The sequence below is a fragment of the Pseudopipra pipra genome, chromosome 2 (assembly GCF_036250125.1).
Source record: "Pseudopipra pipra isolate bDixPip1 chromosome 2, bDixPip1.hap1, whole genome shotgun sequence".
NCBI classification, from domain to species: domain Eukaryota; kingdom Metazoa; phylum Chordata; class Aves; order Passeriformes; family Pipridae; genus Pseudopipra; species Pseudopipra pipra.
Window position 1 is genome coordinate 12034607 of NC_087550.1, and position 18310 is coordinate 12052916.

Below are 18310 nucleotides of genomic sequence, written 5' to 3' on the forward strand. Positions count from 1 at the left end.
AAAATGGTGGATCTTAATACTTGACTTTAGCCAGACTCAGCAAGCGATTGAGCTTTGAAGCACAACTTTGCCTTTATTCTGGCTTTTTTGGCACACCACCAGGAGGCTGTCCCTTTCACGCCTGATAAATTCTGCTTCTTATCTCCAAATAGAAAAAAAAAAAAAGAAAGAAAGAAAATATAAGCAGAATATTTATACTCCATAACTGCGTTTTAAAACTACGCGTTTTATTTTTTTTTATTGATTTTGTGTAGTTCAGAGGGTCTCAAGGATAGAAGTTGTTTTTTTATTTTTCTGGTGGCTTTTTTTTTTTTTTTTCCCTCCTCCTGTTTAATGAACAGGCGTTTGAACCGGGCAAACGGGGCGACAGCATTGAACATGAGCTCATTGCAGCGTAGTGTAGCAAACTGGCACCCTGCCTTTTCACCCCTTTGCTCGGGCAGATTTGTGCAATCCCCATTTATAAAACCGGCGCAGGGGCGAGGTGAATTTTCTGGTCTCTCCCCACCTCTTGTCCTGTGCAGGCAGTTGCGGCAAGGATTGGTGCAGCTTTTGCGCAGTGCTTTGTGCCTGGAATTCCGAGAAGAGCGAGAGAGAGAGAAGACAGGCATCCTGGTCTTCTTCCGAGAAAGAACAGGAGCCCTGAGAAGAAGAAACAAATCTGAGTTTGTCCTACATACAAGAGTGCAGGAAAGAAAAAAAAGTGACTCTCCTGCTTCCAAAAAAAAAAAAAAAAAAAATCTGGCATGTTTCACTACAGAGGCATCAGGACATGTTAGAGCTGCTTAAAACAGTGTAACAAAATGAACATAGGAGATTTTAAGTAAAAAAACAAAAAAAGGAAAAAGAAACGAAAAAAGAAAGAAGGAGTGAATTTTTTGTTTGTTTGCTTGTTTTTTTCACTATTGCTCATATAGCAGTATTTGGCACTGAGTGAAAACGTACCTTTCATATCAGGTATAGCTTCTGTTTCTTTTTTTCCTCTTTTTCTTTTTTTTTTAAGTTGTTTTAAACATGTCGTTTTGCAACTGAGTTCTTGTGTATTAATTTTAACGTAGTCAGATGTTCACACTTTTTAAAACTAACTTTTTGGGTGTGTGTTTGATCTAATACTGCTGAAAATAGAAAGTAAACAAAAAAATTGAGGGTCTTTAGAAGTTGTTAGGCACATTTTCTCTTAGCTAAGCACTGGAGTTATGCAAAGACCTTAATGTTACATTTACTCAGTTGAAGCTTTGGTTATCTCTAAGAAAGTTGTGGGTATTTAGATCCGGTTGCTAAGGAAATTAAATTCTTTTTTTACAGTGTGACTCATACTTTCACTTTCTAAAGAGGAGAAGTGGAAAAAAAAAAGTGTTAAGCTGCAGGAAAGGATCGCTCTTGTAGCCAGTATATTAAAGTTGTTATTGAGTTAATTCATATATGAGTTTCTTACAGTTTGTATCTAAATCCTTTACAAAGAAATCAGTGTGATAAGCACTGGAATAAAAGGCACATTATTGGGACATTCATGAAGTACGCCTGGTCTGCAGCTAGTAACAGTGACTATTTTAAGATGTTCGGTAAAGCAGCACTTGTCCAGGAATAGCTGAAAATAGTATTTAAAACACCCATTCAGAATGTTTGTGATAAGTGCATGTGCAGTTAAAGTAAGTTTTGAGCATGTGACGCTTTAGTAGAGCTTTTTTCTTAAGGCGTTTGTCTGTCTGCTGTAACATATTCCTAGGCAATTAGAAGAGTGTGTAACAAAATTCATTCTGACTGACAGATTTTGAAAAGCTCAGCCAAATCGGTGTTTTGTGTAGTTTGGATTTATTTTATTTTTTTTATATTTTCCTAGTCTTTTTAATTTATGTTAAAAATACAGATGTCCTCAGCTTGAAATTACTTTGAAATTACAGTATCTCTTTCATCAGAAACTCTTATAGTTTGATTTTTTTTCAAAATGTTCATGATGTGTGTGTGTCTAATAAAAAGCTTTATAAATGTGTTATGACTTTACAAAATAGAATTGTTTTAACGTGTACTTCATTTTTTATACATTACTGACTAGACAGTAACTTTTAAGATTATATGCCAATTTTGCTACTTTATATTTTTGTTGTTCTGCATTGAATTCTGGGAAATTGCTGAATAGAGACCTTATATATATGACACATAAACCTCCATATATCCATTTTGGACCAGAAAGTATTTCTTAGATTTATGGTGATCCTGCCCTCCCCAATAGTTTTGTTGGAATAGTTTTGTTTGTCATTCGTACCTAAGCCTGTTGAGAAACCAAGGCTTGCATTAGCTTAAAATAACTTTTCAATATTCTCTATTTGGTCATACTAATCGCTTCCCCCCTCCCATAATTTTTTGTAAATGTTTTTTGATTTAAGCCCCATACTTTATCCCAGTATTTTTGTGAAGTTCCGGACCAAATCACCTAATTGTATTCACTGTCTGATAAAAAGTACTACCTTTTAAGTTTGCTCCTTCCCTTCCAAAATTCCTAATACAAATTAAGTATTTGCGGGGTGAAAAAAGCCTAGGAAATAGTAAATGAAAGATTCCCTTTGCCAACGTGTGCGTGTTCACAGCATGTCTTCCCATGGCCCTGAGGAGGGGCGTCAGCAATGTGTCGGGTTTATATCTTAAAAGCATAATTACTAATTTTGTGTATGTTTCATGTTGTTCAGAAAACACTTCACATTAAGCAAATGTTTCAAAATATTTCTCTCGCCTTTTTTTTTTTTTTATTTTAGTGAAAGAAAAAATAAAAATGAAAAAAGAAAATGAAGAATTTAATTATACCAGAAATCAACGAAGGTAACACAGTGATCTTGAAATTTCTTTTGTTAAAAAATAAAGCTATTAGCAAGAATATGAAGCAGTTTAAATTTTAATAAATTATTTCCTTAAGAGAGCCTACAAATATAATTTCAGATATGTGTATTACACTTTTGTTCTTGTTACTTTCTGTTGGGAATGTTGCAGTTTATGTAGCTGTAGCTGTACAAAGCTGTAGCTTTATGCTGTATGTTTACATGAAGTTTTAGAATTAATTGAAAAATTAAAACATAATTTGTTTTTTGATTATGCCTAGGAAATATATCATATATATGTCATATATATATAATATATTTCCTAGTATATTCATGTCACTAGTATATTTATAATACATATTTTTTTTTTGCTAGTTTGTAACTATAACACAGTGACCAATTAGTTTTGAAATGCGGAATATCTCTTCTATTCACAAAAAAAAAAAAAGAAAATTGGAAAAGCAATTTTACAGTGCTTATGAAACCATTCAGTAAGTTGTATATGCAGTCTGCATACTTATTTCTGATACTAGGATAGCTCTTCTAGTTTGAAGTCCTGTCTTTACATATTCTATCTCCTCAGTGTCAGCAGAAAACAACTATAAAAATACCATTCCTTCTGAATGCTGAAGTGTTGCACATAAAGTGAAAGCAGGTTTAGAAGAGATTGTTCTAGAAAAATAAAATAACATTATTTTAAAATGCAAAAGGGTGTGCTTGAACATGCAATATTTAATCCAGCAAGTTTAAAAAAAAAAGAAAAGGAAAAGGTAATTCACTAATTTACAGCCATCATTACTGAACTCAAAATACATGTTGCAGTCTGCAAGAAAATGAAGTATTGCCCTGATAAAAAAACTTTGCTATCGACAACATTTATTTTCCTAGAAGGAATTTTACCCAACTAACAATGGCAGAATTAGGCCTTTGGTGGAAACTAGTGGGAGGAAGGCATTAAGATGGTATTGAGACGCAGATTTCAGTAACCTGCTGAAATCAAAAGGCACCTTTTTATAGCACCTGGTTTTAAAATTATACCTGTATCTTATGCCTGTATTTTACAAATGCATTTGTGGTGGCATTGTTAAAAGTTATTCTGATGTGTGGGATGTTCTGCTTCAAAGTGCAGTGTTTGTTAGTGCTTTCGTTTAGAATATGAAAGTTATAAAACTGTTCGTGTCTCACCTTTCTGAATTACTGGTTATTACTCCAAAGGACCTGTTTTCAGTCTGTTGTGTGGAGTACCCCTGCTTTTAGTGTGTGATAATTTGTATACTATGCTTGCCAGTCACAAGAAGGAAGGATTTGTTGTAGGCATTAACCCTGGAGTTTTACAAGATCGCGTTTCCACTTGCATTCCTATTATTAGGGAATCGCATTGATGGGAGGATTAGTGAATAAAATATACAAATCGGCCTCTTTGCTTTGATTAATAGCCGTTGTTTAATCAACAAGTTATTGTCAAGCAGTATGTAGCTGTGGTGTAAGTTGAAGAAATAGCTAAGCAGTCTTCGTAATGTCGTATGGGAGCAGCACTCCAGTGTGCCTCACGCCTTTCGGATTTGGTGGGGTGATTTTTATTTTGAGTTGTAGCCCATGATATGAGCTCAGACACAAAAGACAAACCTATATTGTTTACTTCTATGTCACGTCCAGTTATTGATTCCAGTCTTGCTTGCTGTGTGCACACTATAGTCAGGTGCAAGTTGGGAGTTGAGGATTCATTGTTGAAGGCAAAGGGTGAGCAAAAGGATGTTAATTCCTGCTGCAGACAAACAGTGCTGTGCCATCAATCTGTAAAAAAAGTAAAATAGGTTTTCTTCCATTTTCAAAAAGAAATTAGTTACAAATCATTGACTTGTTTGTTGCCTCCACCATTTATGCATTTAAGCTTGAAGTAGCCTTTTTTGCAGTAGATGGTAATACTTTCAATCTCGAATACTCATTCTTATATCACATCATATGTTTGTTTGTTTAAAGTCTTCTGTGTCTCCCTTTAAAAGGAAAATTGTAATCAGCGATGCCAATTGGCATAAACCCGTAGATCCGATCTTGTGTTGAAACGCACTGCACAAGCTCGCTTCTATGGGTCTGTGTCAGTGTGGTGATCTGGCAGAGGTCTGTGTAGCACACACCACAGTGGTGTCTGACAACAAGCCCAAATGAGTGTACAGAACTATACTGGGTTTGGAATGCTTCTCTTGTCCATTGCCTTATCTTCAGACTTGATTAAGTGATTTGTTCTTTTATCGGTTGCTTTAAGCACACTTGGCTTAATATCTTATTAAAATTTAGAAAGAAGTGTGAGGGAATTGTAGGGTTTCCAATGAAGGAGTGTAGGATATACCATTTCCTGGCTTTATTAAATATACCACTGCATGGTATTACGCTCAAAAAAAATGTAGAAAAACCAAGAAGATTTTTGTATTTTATTTTTATTGCAAAATAAGGCCAATTATCAATTTCTTTCCAGAAATGTAGTTGGGCTTGCATCATTCCCATCAAATATGTATGTATATATATATATATGCACACAACACACGTATATATCTTTATACATATATAAACAGCATAGAACAGAAATTCTACCTCTGCAATAGAAAAACCTATCTAAGAACATGTCTTTTTGTCTGAAAAGTGGGGAATAACTGCAGTTGAAAGCCTACCCCCCTGGGAAATATATAGGCCTATTTCAAAGAAAGGCTGAAGAAGTGAAGAAGACTTTATGGTCACCGTCGGAAGCTGTGTGCATCCGGGTTGAGGTAGTAGGTTGTATGGTTTAGAGTTACACCCTGGGAGTTAACTGTACAACCTTCTAGCTTTCCTTGGAGCACACTTGAGCCATCGAGGAATTCATCACCACTTTAATCTGATCAGGGAAAGTATGCAAAAAAGGTATTGTTTCATGGCTGTACATAATGAACACTCTGAGGCTTTATTGATGTTGAAATAGTCCTGATGACTTGATTATTTCATTTAAATCCTGTTATGAACAATGCTGACACGTTGTCTTAATGGGCTGTGACTATGTACTACAGACACTTAAGGAAAGACTGATGATTATTTTCATGACATTAACAGGAAAGCTTTAAAAGTTTATTTTGATTTATAAATTCAGGAAAATATCAAGTATTTAATGCTTCGTTCTTTCTTCATGGAAACAGCTTATCCTACACAGTTGTTTTTTTCATTTCTGATGTTACATGGGTGCACATTTTTTTTAAATATGAGGAATTTTCTTCTGTCCTTATAATACTTTCCAAAAAGTATTTCATGCTGCTGCTTGGATAGTAGCAGGCAGTGTCACAAGTTGATCCTGGTTTTCCTTGGATTTACAATATTTTTGCTTTGTGCCTGAACAACTCGGTGTTTTAAACTCAGATCCAAATGACCTGCAGACCCACCTGTGTTCCCACTTTGTGGAGATTCATGTGCTGCTCAGCCCAGTCCCACTCTGGGATCTCAGCCCCCATGTCCTTACACAGCATGTCAGGCTGACCCTGAACCACAATGCCCTTGTCTTTTTTGGCCCAGAATTAAGTTCTGGTGCATCTTCCCAATTCAGCAGGACTTGGAGAAATCACATTCCCTGTGTGAATGGTTCCCAAAGCACTGGGAACTGATGACAGTGGCACTTCCCAGCACTGGGTGCTTTTACCCAGTGTGGGGCAGGTGCTGTAGACAAAATCGTCCTTCCTTAGTCCTGGTGTTCTCTGTATGTTTGTGTACCTTTTCTTTAAAAAAATCCCGTAAGATCTGTACATCCCATGAGCAGGTGTCCTAACCAAAAGAGAAAAAGGACTGAGTGTTTTTACAGTTTAACCATTCCCAGTAAAAGCTATGAAGCAAGAAGGAAAAAGACTGTGCTTACATATTCATCATGATTTTTTAAGTGAGAGCTGCTTCTGAAAATGACCTCAAAGATGAGGTCTCCTGAATGTGATGGAACACACTGCTGCCAAAGTCGAAGCATCTGGACAAGGCTCATTCCAAAATAGTTGGGAAAAACTGATACTATATGTTTCCACATACTTTTCCATAAAAAGTAAAAGGAGTATTATTTTCAGGAATATTAATTTATAATTTAAGACAGTAATAGTGATAATTTTGATGGAAAATGATTTAAGTTTGTTGATATAAAGCAAAAGAGTGGAGCAACGCCCCTGTGGTGCTCTGCTCAGGGGGACACCACTGATGTGGGCCATGGGCAGGCCAGACTCCCATGGGATAGGGAAAGTGTGAAACATGGCTGTTCCACATGGGGTGAGGGCTCTGGTCCTGGAGCTCCCAAGTTAACAGCAAATAGTTCTTTCTTCAGGGTATTTTGAACCCCTGCATTTCTGCCTTTACTTTTATTGGAGGTGAACATAACGAGATGTTCAATATTTCCAGTGTTTCATTAGTTTATGTTCTGCATCAGCAAGTAAAGTTAAGAATGTTTATTTTAAGTGGATTTGACAATTGATTGTGTTTTGGTTATTGTTTTCTTTCCATGTCTGTCTATTCAAAAAATCAGTTGCTTACGGGCCCCTGTTTGACTCTTTCTATCTCAGCTTAAGACTTACCTTACCACTCTCCTAGATAAGGAATCAAAAAGGAGATGAAAATAGATTTAGTCTCTCTTTTTAACAGCATTTATTTTTGGTGGTGATTGTTTGTGATAGGAAATTGGTAAAGAGGTGGATGCACAATGGATTTTAAGCCTAACTTAAAGTATGTGGGACAGAGGAGAGATGAGGTTGAGTGAATCAAAGCTACTCCAAGTTAATGGAAAATGCTTAAGGGAGCAGTGGCTAAATGGAGGGATAGAGAGGAGACCTCCATCAACCAATGAAACTTAACAGGGACCATTCTCAGTCTGAATAAAAACTGTCATATCCTCTGTGGATTCAAAAGGACCCTGGTCACCAGTATGTTTTCTTCTTTTTCTATTTTAATTTTTTTCTTCTGTAGTTTAAGTTCACTGGAAAGAAACATTGTAATTGCTGGTTTCTGCCAACAGAGCAACAGGTGTTCAAATCCTTTTATATTAATTCTTCAATTAGTTGCAAAATAAGGGGAATTGTTTATACTAAGCTGAACTGAATAGAAATGACTGATGTAGGAAATGTGGGAATGTTTCATCTATCCTTCAAAGGCATGATGAATTTGTAATTCTATCAGACAGAGTTGCAGGTTGCTATGCAAATTTTTAGTGCACCATCACCAGCTTTAATGAATATACATTTTCTCTATTTCTTTCTCTGTTCTTTAATTTAAGATTTTTGCCCTGTAATGTGCAATACATTGTTTTGGTAAGAGTTATCAAGTTACGAGCAAAAATGAATGAGACTGTGAGGTAATTTTGAAGCGGATTAAGGTAGAGAATGAAAAACAAAGGGGAAAAAAGCTCTATTAAGAACAGCTGAATGGAGTTAAATCTTCTGTGATTTCATTTTAAAGTCATAAAACATATTGTCTGTTTTAGGTGAAATCTGGCATTTTTTACCTTTACAGTGTGCTTGAAATATTAGTCATGTAGGCTCAGCATTACACTGCTATGATGATTCTGTAGTAAATAAATGCACTTTGTAATGTGGCTACACATGGATGTGTTCCAATCTAGGGCCCATCTGAGAGCGTTCATTCCTGTAAGTAAGCCATAACATTGTCATCCTTGTGCCTTTATGTTGCTTCTTGCGTTTGGGAGAAGTCTCCATTAGGATATTTGGGGAAAAATTTGAGATCCAACTGACCTGCAACTCCCAGTGGTTTCTTTGGGAGACACAGGTCGCCAGCCTTTCCCAAGTTTGGTCCTACAGAAAAACTGACTGCAGAGGCACTGACCTGCCCAGCACCCTTCTGCTTGCTACAATTTCCTGGGTAAAGATCAAGTGTTATCCATGGCCTTAGCCCTGCTTCGCAACGCAGAAACTTGCATCACGGTAAAAATGCACTTTAAATGCCAGATCCTGTTGGTCTTTAGAGCTAAGTCACTTCAGAGAGCTGGGGAGCGTTTGTATTTCCTTCTGCAGCCCAGAGTGCCTGTGTCCAGAGCCGTGTCCAGAGAAAACAGAGTTAAAGGGACGTTTCTGAGTTAATAACTGTGGGTCAGATGCACTGATAGAGCCTGGGTGTTTTGGGTCCAGCCATTTTGAGGCCTTTCTGTGGAATAAAGCTGCCATTAATCCAGTTTACCAGAGGAGGTAAAATAAGTTATTAGTAATTTTGCGGTGTTGAAATAGCACAGAATAGTCAAAATATATGAGTGAATTTCTCTTCTTGTTGTTTCCCTTCAGCAAAAGAAAATACTGAGTTTCACTTGGTCTCATCCTTTGTTTAAATTCCTAGTCTTCGAAAAAATTAAAGTTCTTAAGAGATTTTTAGATATACAGAATGTGGTAAAATATTTTAAAGCAATCCCAGGAAAGGTTTTCTTTGCAATTCTATCCATTAAAAATGACAAACAGCTCTTAGGAATCTCTAAAACTTGTTTATTGAAGCTCTTCAGCAAGAGACCTGTGATAGGTTGCTTAACTGATAAAGTTGGAATAGAAGTGCACCTGAAATTTTTCAAATTTTTTGAATATGTTTTCATATGACATTCATTTATCTATTAAGAGCAGCTTCTGGTATTTTTAATAAAACTAAAACTAAATACATCTGGCAGGCCCTGTTTAAATGTGAGTATTGCTTTTATAGTGGCTAAATACAAGCTTGAAAAGCTAATGCTTTTGCATTATGTAGTGCAGAAAAATTACATTGTTTCTGCTTTGTCTCTTCTCACATAGTAAAAATATTTGCATCAGAGTGATTTTTTTCATAGAGTTTACTTTTGTATAAGGCTTCCGAATATTTCACAGAATGGTTCAGTTTGAAAGGGACCACAGTGGATCATCTGGTCCCACCTCCCTTCTCAAGCAGGGTCATCCCAGAGCACATCTGGATTGCATCCAGAAGGTTTGGTAATATCTCCAGTGAGGGAGACTCCACACCTTCTCTGGGCAGCCTGTTTCAGTGCACAGTCACTGCACAATAAAGCAGTTTTTTCTCATATTCAGGTGGAACTTCCAGCTGTATTTTATTGTAATACATATAATTTATATGGAAATTTCAGGCAAATTTTGTTGTCTTTTTTCCTCCACCTCTTCTTTTATGCTACTTCTAGAAATAGTAAGATCAAGCCTCACACTGATGAAGTCTTTTCAGGAATACTTGCAAAATCTGAGTAGAAAGTCAAAGATGAGGCTTCTCTTTTCCTTGCTTTTGAATGGAAAGATCTCACCCCTAAAAAACTGTATTTGGAGGCTTTCTGGCTAATGTAGTTGTTTGGCTTGGGTAAGACTGATGCTGGTGTGCACCAACCATTGCACCAAGAGTCTCAGTGAAAGGACACAGATACAGAACAGCAGAATAATCATTTTTTTAAGAGTTAGAACAGTCTTGTGTACTACCTGCTTTGCTTTTATGGCTGAATGAAAAGGGAGGGGTGTACATTTTACATTCTCTTGTATGTAGTTAACATACATATATTATGCCTGTATTGCTTTTATCTGAATGTTCTGAGTCTTCTCAACTAAACTTTATGTCCATGGTTGAGCATGATTTATCTGGGTCAATCTGCAGTTCGTCTGGGAAATGCAGCTCCCTCCATTTTACTTTAGGTTTTCACTTTTTCACTGGTCCTTTTTTTATTCTTTATTTCCTGACATGATGATAGTCCTGAAATGAATGTAAAACTTTGCAGATACGCCGGCAACAGGGTTGCATTGGGACTGGTGTCATGTTTGTAAGGTTAGCAGAAACCAAAGTTTGCTCCATGAGTCCTCTCTGTCATGACTCGCCAGCTCAGGAAGGAGCATAGACTGTTTGGTAGTACAATTTTTGTAGATCTGGCTTGAGACCATGGGGTTGGATTTGTTCAAGCTCTGTGAGACTCTCATTTTTCCAAAGTCCCTGGACAATAAAAGCAATTTAAGGCTCACTTTTCCCTGACATGCACCCAGCCTGGTGGTTGCTGCAATATCAAAATAGATTTGTATGTCCAAGAAAAGATGACTGTCAGTGTGTATGTTTATGTGTGTTTACTGTGGGGATTTTTGCATGGCACTACACTGATGTGAAAAAAAGAACACAAACACAAAATTCTCCATCTCATTCATTGCAATTAGTTTGCTGAGACAAACTAATTAATTTCCCATGTTAGGAAGAAACCATCAGATGAGAGCTTGACCATGAGAACTTCACTATCACTTGAGAGAACTTCTGCCTGAGACTAGGAATAGCATTTGGAGCATGCTAAGTCTGTGTAAATGGTTGATTTCCTGGCAAGTTGCCCAAGAAAGATGTTCTGTCTGGATCTGGAAGTAGATTTCACGGTAGCCTATGATCAGGAGACATGGAGACATGGCTTGTCTGGTATTCATGTGTCCTGGGTGGAGGATCAGTGACTGCTATTCTATATCATAGCTTGTCCCACAGATCTTGTACTTTTAGACAGTATTTCTATCTCTACCTCTTCAAAAAACCTAAGTACACTTAGTTTGCACAACTGAAGGGGATTTACTCCCAAAGTGCTCTGGACACCCAGATTTACCTATGTCAGTTGAACCATTCACAGAGGAGAGAATTTTGGGGGTGTAGAATTTTTATTGAAGTGTGATTTATACTATGTTGAACTAAATTGTTTGAGGGCTGCTGCTGAGGCTGATGTCACTGAGCAAGGACACCTTTGTGAGCTGGGGAACAGGGAGCAGCAGTGAACCAACGTATCTGTTCAGCTCTGTGCTAAGTAATGTGCTTTGCTTCTTTGTCCAAATGTTGATAACTTTTGATCTAGAGTTAGGCAAGATTTGTCCAACGTTATGTATCTTACCATATTCACTCCTAATTTTTTTGGCCTTACTGCCCAAGTATATATTTCCAGTTTGTGCATTGTAAAGAATTAAGCTCAGACCTCCTAATTCATATATTGCCCTTGTGTCTCATCGCTGGCTGGATAGGGAGGCAGTCTGAAAACTCTCAGCCTATGCTGTTTATGGCCCAAATCTACTTTGAGAAGAGACTGATTGCTTGAGTTCATGTGAAGTACCACAGCTGGCAGTCTGGCTACAGGGAGGGTTTTACTAAAAAAAAAATTGGTTTTGTCTTCAGAATTATGTTTACTCAGGATGCAACTTGTGAAGTACACGATTCCTGTGGTGATAAAGGGGATTTTGAGAGTCATACTGTAAAGTATGTTGCACTTTAGAAATATTAAGCTTCAGATATAAGAAGAATTTACAGGTATCTTTATTATTGTTTAGGTTTTGTTATAACTGTAACAGAATTGCCAAAATGCAAATTTTAGTGACAAGTTTAAGAACCTAACTCATACTTAGTGTAACATTTTGAAGCAATCCTGCTTTTTCCCCAGAAAGTGTTGGGCATTTAGGAGCCTGCATCCTGTTGATTTACAGCATGAGGGCAAGTTTTAAAAGGGAAACCGCAGGTGTAAAGGCATTTTTACAGCTTTTTGACCATAGGCTTCATAATGAGTGACCCAGTGGCAGGATGTTAAATATATATAAAGTGGTTGGTGCTGCCTCTAGGTCGTGCTTCTGTATGTGAAACACTTAAACATGGACTGCCAATATATTCTTAGCCATTTTTATGAGATAATAGTGCCTTAATTTCTCTCCGCTTGCTGTTGTAAAGCAAGGCAATAAAAGCAATGCAGTCAGAAAAAATATGTGCAGCTTGCACACCTGATATGCCTATTGAAGCTGCTGCTGGCCATGCAGGTGCTCGAAGGGGGCATACAACTCCTTCCCTTCTCTTGCCAAGCGCTACAGGAGGAGTTGTCTGCTGTGGGAGACTGTGTTGTCTCCAGCCTCCTGTTTTTAGGACAAGTGCTGGCAGGGAACACTGCCCAGGCACTCGTGCCTCTGTCCTTTGAACCAGCGGGCACCATCGTGCCAGGGGCACCCAGGAGCCCTTTGCACTGCTGGGACTGGGGTGGCTCTTGCAGATGTGGGGGCTTCTGCTGCCCCACTGCTCCACCAAGGACAGGTGCAGGCAGTGCTGTGCCCAAAGGGAAGGAACTGAGCATAGTGTTGAGCCACGCTGGGGGTTTTTGGCTAAAAACGTCCGAGTATTGGTCTGTGGAAGCAAACATGCAGCCTGCCTAATGAATGCAGTATTTATTAGCACTAGGAGCTGCTGGAAATACCAAAGCGGATAAGGGCTGTGATTCAAGGCCACGGGGCTGGGCCCACACGGCTCCCTAAGCCAGGAGCCAAAGGACGTGGGAATCCTCACCAGGGGGCAACCCTGGAAGTCCGGAGCGAGCATCGCATCTTCAGGTTTGTGTGAAGGAAACCTTCTCGTGTGGGAGGAGTGGCTGCCGGTTATTATTGTGTAATGTGATTTGACTCTAATTTAATGACAGTTCTTAGTGGGCAACGTGATTTATAAGGCTGATTTCCATTTTTATTGATTGGACCTTTAATTTACTTGGACTTGCACTCAGAAGCTTCATCATAGATTTAATGCAAGTCGGCAAAACCAGCATGGTAAGGAATTTTTTGATGGAACTCGAACTCAAATGCTTCAACAACAAGTCAGTGAGGCGTGGTGTGAAAATATTTTAAGAAACAAGATTCCTAGTTAAACTCAACTATTTTAATAATTTATTGGCAATGTTTTTCCCCTTGTGGATTTTTCCCCCCAAACTCTCACATTCAATATCTATTCAAAGGTAAATCAGAGATTTCATTTTTAGAGTTTTGTATAATGGGCTTTAAGAGGGCTGATCTTGGAGATTGTAATTGCAAAACTTTCACTGAAAATAAGTAACTTATAACTTCTGGAAATCTATTATTTTATTTATTAGTAAGAAATTTACCAAATACAGAACTAATACTGTAGAACTAGCTGCAACAGTTTCCTAGTTATTCTCAAACTGCAGGGTTTTTTCAAAGTAGAGATTGCAAAGCTTGAAAAATAGATTATTTGGTTTTGAAGTCTAGTGATTTTATAGAAACAAGTTTGCTTTCTTTTTAATATTTACAAATTAATGTTCACAAATATTAGGAATTAATGTTCTGAAGAGGGAGGAGCTAGCAAGGGGTTAATTAATGATAATTTTTCTTACCTTTTCCAAAACCAAACCTTTGAACCTGAACTAGTCAGTGAAGAAAGCAGCAAGAGACACAGAGTGTATCCATATGGGAGAAAGGAAGGAATAGGGAGGATGAATTATTATGTGATAAGAAGTATAAGAGGATGTAAGAGAAGGAAGGAAATTGAAGCAGCATACAAAATAAGGGAGAGGCTGTGAGGAATGGGACTGCAGCGGCTGTGCATTTGCACTTAGAGGGGCTCTGGGTATGGAGGCAGAGGAGTACAGGAAGGTGGAAGAACCAATGGAGCTTGAAAGATGTGGGGAAAGGACATGAGGGTGTTGTAGCTTCACATTGTTTTGCTTCATCCATTTCTGTACGTCTTGGTAACTGTAAAATATTCAATTCTATGTCTTGAAAATAGAAGTTTTTTTTTTTATTTTTTTTTTAAAAAGGAAAGGTATACAGATAAAACTTCATATCTATAAATAAACAGAAGGCCCCATGGGAATAAGTTTTTTTGTATTGCCTGGTCCATTTTTTTTCTTTTATAGACAGAAAACCCCATTATAGTATATAAATTTAAAGGGTGGTAAGTCTGAAGAGTAGTAATTGAGGGTAGTTCACATTCCAGACATATTGAAACCATGTCAAAATTATTCCATACTCTTGACTATTAGGAACCCACAAAATTCCAAGCTAAAGAGAAACCAAAAATCCAGTGTGAAGGGAGACAGATAGCCATAACTGCCTGATGCTGACACAGTTAGGCAATGTATCTCATAATGCTGGTTAGTTCAGTTTAGGCTAAGACAACAAACACTAAATGTGATTATGTTGTAGCCATATCATTACTGCACAGTGTCACTGTAAGGGAGAGTTAACTTGTGTGTGCCCTTCCTTTGTGTCTGCTCAGTTTACTTACATGAATGAGAAATATAAAACTCTCAAAAGCCTGAATCAAAAAGAATAAGATAACCCCAGCTTTCATATGAACTGTAATTAATTTGCAGCCTGTTACCACAAAACTTAATTTAGGGAAATTCCTAGTTAGAATCAAGAATGTTAAACATTTGTGCGAATAAGAACAGTATGTGCAGTGGCGCTAGAAGTAGCAATATTTCTGATTCAAACCATGCACTGAAGAGTTGTTGAGGTTACAGAACTTCTTCCCTTTTAAAACTGTGAGAGAATGAAGTTATTGACTGCTGATCACTTCCAGACACAGAATGATGGTCTATTAGTCCCTTCCAGAGTGTAATAGCAGTTTCACATGACACATATTAATGGAATATCTCATTAATTCCCTAAATGTCACTAAACTGGTCAAGTCATTATAAGTTTCCATCTCCTTGAAGTAAATTTAGCTGCTTCAAACTTTTCGACTCTATGAAAACATCTGCAGAATATGGAATCTGTTAAACCAGCAGGGTCTGCATTGTGAGATACCCAGATCTTAACCTGAGCTATTTTTGTAATGGAGATCAGCTTGTTCAGCATCCAAAAGCAGTCTGAAGATTTACATTCAGCTTCTTGTTTTGAGGAAAAATTTTGCCTCTCTGTTCTGTACGTGAACACTATTTTTTCTGTCCAATAAAAAGGAGAAAATGTGACTATTTATGTCATGAGTTATCAAATAATGTTATTATGTATTGTCAGAATTTGAGTTTTGATTTATAAGATTATTTACTTTAATGACTAAACAGCAAAACAAACTCTTGCTTTGGTTATGAAGTAGGGAATTATTCTTTGCCTTGTTCTTCATGTAAGGTATCCTCAAAGCTTTTGCTTTAAACAAAAAGTAGCATAACACAAAGTGAAGTGAGTCATATTCATGGGTAGTTTTGTGAGGGAAAACAAAAATACATTTAAATAATATTGTCTTTTAAAAGACAGCCCTTTTTTACCACATACTAATTTCTCATTAGAGAGAATTACAGTTATTTTACAGTGTTTTTAACATTGCATTGGAGGATTCTACTGACTAGTCTGATCATTATCACTTGTTTCTCTTCTTTCCATTTGGTGGAACTGTACTTATACCATTCAGCTCCCAATTTACCATTGCTTTCTGTCAAACACAGCTTCCCAAATGTAACGTTACATTTTTAAGGCCTGATAGTACATTTCTCCCTGAGTGAAGTCTCGAGTAAAGATTTATTTCGGAATTAGTGTTAATGACAACAGAATCTGTGCTTAAAGAGAGGTGTTCACTAATGTAAGTCTATATTTCAATAATATATATGAAACTAGGAAATACTGAGAAAGTAAAATTTTCTAAAATTAATTAAGCATATCGGGGTTTTTTTAATGTAATTTTTCACTCACGGCTTTTCTTTTCAAAAGTGAGTGGACCCAAACACCTTAAAAACCACAAAACTTGCCTGTAAGAAGAAATAAATAAAATCCTTGATGAAGTATGTCAAAATATTCAAGTGAAAATCAGTCCCAGTCATCTTTTATCAGTAGTGTCTGTAGCATGGCATTTGAAATACTGGAAAAGTAACTCTTTGTTAAAAAAGCATTTGAAAATACTTGCTCTAAAAATTACTGTATGCTTTCAGAGCTGCAGAGGACTTCAGAAGCTTTAAATCTGCTTTAAACTTTATATCTGTGGATTGAAGTAAACATGTATAAATATATTTGACAAATAATAATATTCATTAATAAGAGCATGCACATTCAATTCTAGTTCTGTGAAATGTAAGGGAGTGAGAACTTTTTCTATTTTTTTTTTTTTCACAAGCTCGATCTCCATATATGTGGCCTTAATTGATCTTGAATAATCAAACAAAATTAAAAAAAAGGGGGTAAGAGAGTTACCAACATCGTTACAAGGATTCAAATTCATGTAACTTATATTATATTTTAGAATCTTCATTTTTCTTTATGAATTTAAAGCTCTTTAACAAAAAAACAATTTCTTTGTTCCAGGGTGAAATTTTCATGAATGCAGTTTCAGCGGTTCATTACTTTGTTAGGATAAAATTTTCTTCATTTATACTCAAAGAAGAGCAAGGCAAATGATAAATGATTGAGGGAACATGGTGAATTCTTGTCACTTCTTCAGCTATAAGAGCTTTTCTGTAAACCTGGAGGTAGGGGCTCACCCAGCTACCAAGAAACAGTTCCATGCAGACAGAAAATAGTTCTGTCCTACAGGGAAATAGTTATGTGAAGACCAAGCAAAGACCATTATTGAGGAGAAATGAAAGTGTAATAAGTGTACAAATGAAGTCTTAACAATGTCAAGTTTTTTCAGGGACAAAATAATTAATTTTTTTTAAAGTAAATAGAAAAAGGTATGTAAAAAAACCCAGGCTTTCAGGAGAAATAGGCCTTGTTGCTAGCAGTAGGAGTAGCCAAGGCCAAAAGAGAAATGAATCATTAAAAACCATCTATCAGACAAAGAAAATTGTCCTATGTTATTTGACTCAGTAATCCTTAAAGTCCTGTACTTATGTGTTTAGCATCTTCTGACTAACGGAGTCCAAGAAGAGTAAATATTAGTGTTCATTTGAAACTTCCCAAAGCCAGTTCAAAGTTATTCAAAAAAAGAACATGAAGGAAAAGTGAATCACTATAAAATGAAAAGCATGATTTAAATCTTTATAGTTGTTTGCAAAGTAACATTTGCAGACCAGCTGTCTAAACTGTCACCTTTTTGCTAACCTATGTAATTTGTTGAAAAAAATCTATTATCTAAAGGTAAGCCAGCTTTATATACAGCAGTTCAACAGCATCCACTTTAGAATATTACTATCATCAGTATATGGAAAAAGTAAATCTATTCACTGCAAGGACTACCAGCATTTTGAAGAATTCAATATTTTCACAAATTCCAGTAGAATAAGTGTGATGTAACTTTAAGTGAGATACATCCATATAAGGCATTGCAATTACATTCACCAAGCATTGGGGAACAGTTAGTAAAATCAGGGAAATACACAGTGTTTCAGAAGTCTATCATCTTCCCTGGCAACCTCACTGAGGTCTTTAAGGGCATTTGTACTCAGGAAAGCATTCAGATTTGTTACTTTGAGAGCAAATGTTTTCGTGTCTTTCTCCTTTTATATACCTCTATTTAATAATTTTTCACAGACAACTTCTAATAAATAGGATGTACCTAGGAGTCTGATGTGCTTTTGTGATATGATACCCATGGTGAAAAACAGGAGCTCTGGGTAATTAAATAGTTTGTCCAACCTCATGCTGGATGTCATTGTCAGCATTGGGATCAAGGGATGAGCCTTCTAATTTACCAAAATGATGACTAGTCCAAAATATATATTTATGAAAGTTCTTCCTGGGCAGCACATTAAAGGTGTAGCCCCTGTGCTCTGAGTCAAAAAGCACCATCTCACAGTTTGAAGGCTGTGTATCACATTGGAATGTGTTTTTTCTGTCAGTGTGATGTTT

General features: G+C 36.8%; 1 protein-coding gene across 11 annotated transcripts in view; it reads left to right on the forward strand.

Annotated features, from left to right (window-relative positions):
* The window catches only part of LOC135409019 (uncharacterized), a 382762-nt gene that overhangs the window by 245169 nt on the left and 119283 nt on the right, over window positions 1-18310 (forward strand). For 3 of the 11 annotated variants that reach the window (XR_010427983.1, XR_010427985.1, XR_010427984.1), the window contains one exon: window positions 2751-2814. The exons of 6 other annotated variants lie outside the window; for them this stretch is intronic. The gene's annotated coding sequence lies outside the window, so the exon portion shown is untranslated. Of the gene's footprint in view, window positions 1-524; window positions 958-2750; window positions 2815-18310 lie in introns of all 11 variants that reach the window. 2 more of the 11 variants (XR_010427982.1, XR_010427981.1) reach the window with 1 other exon arrangement.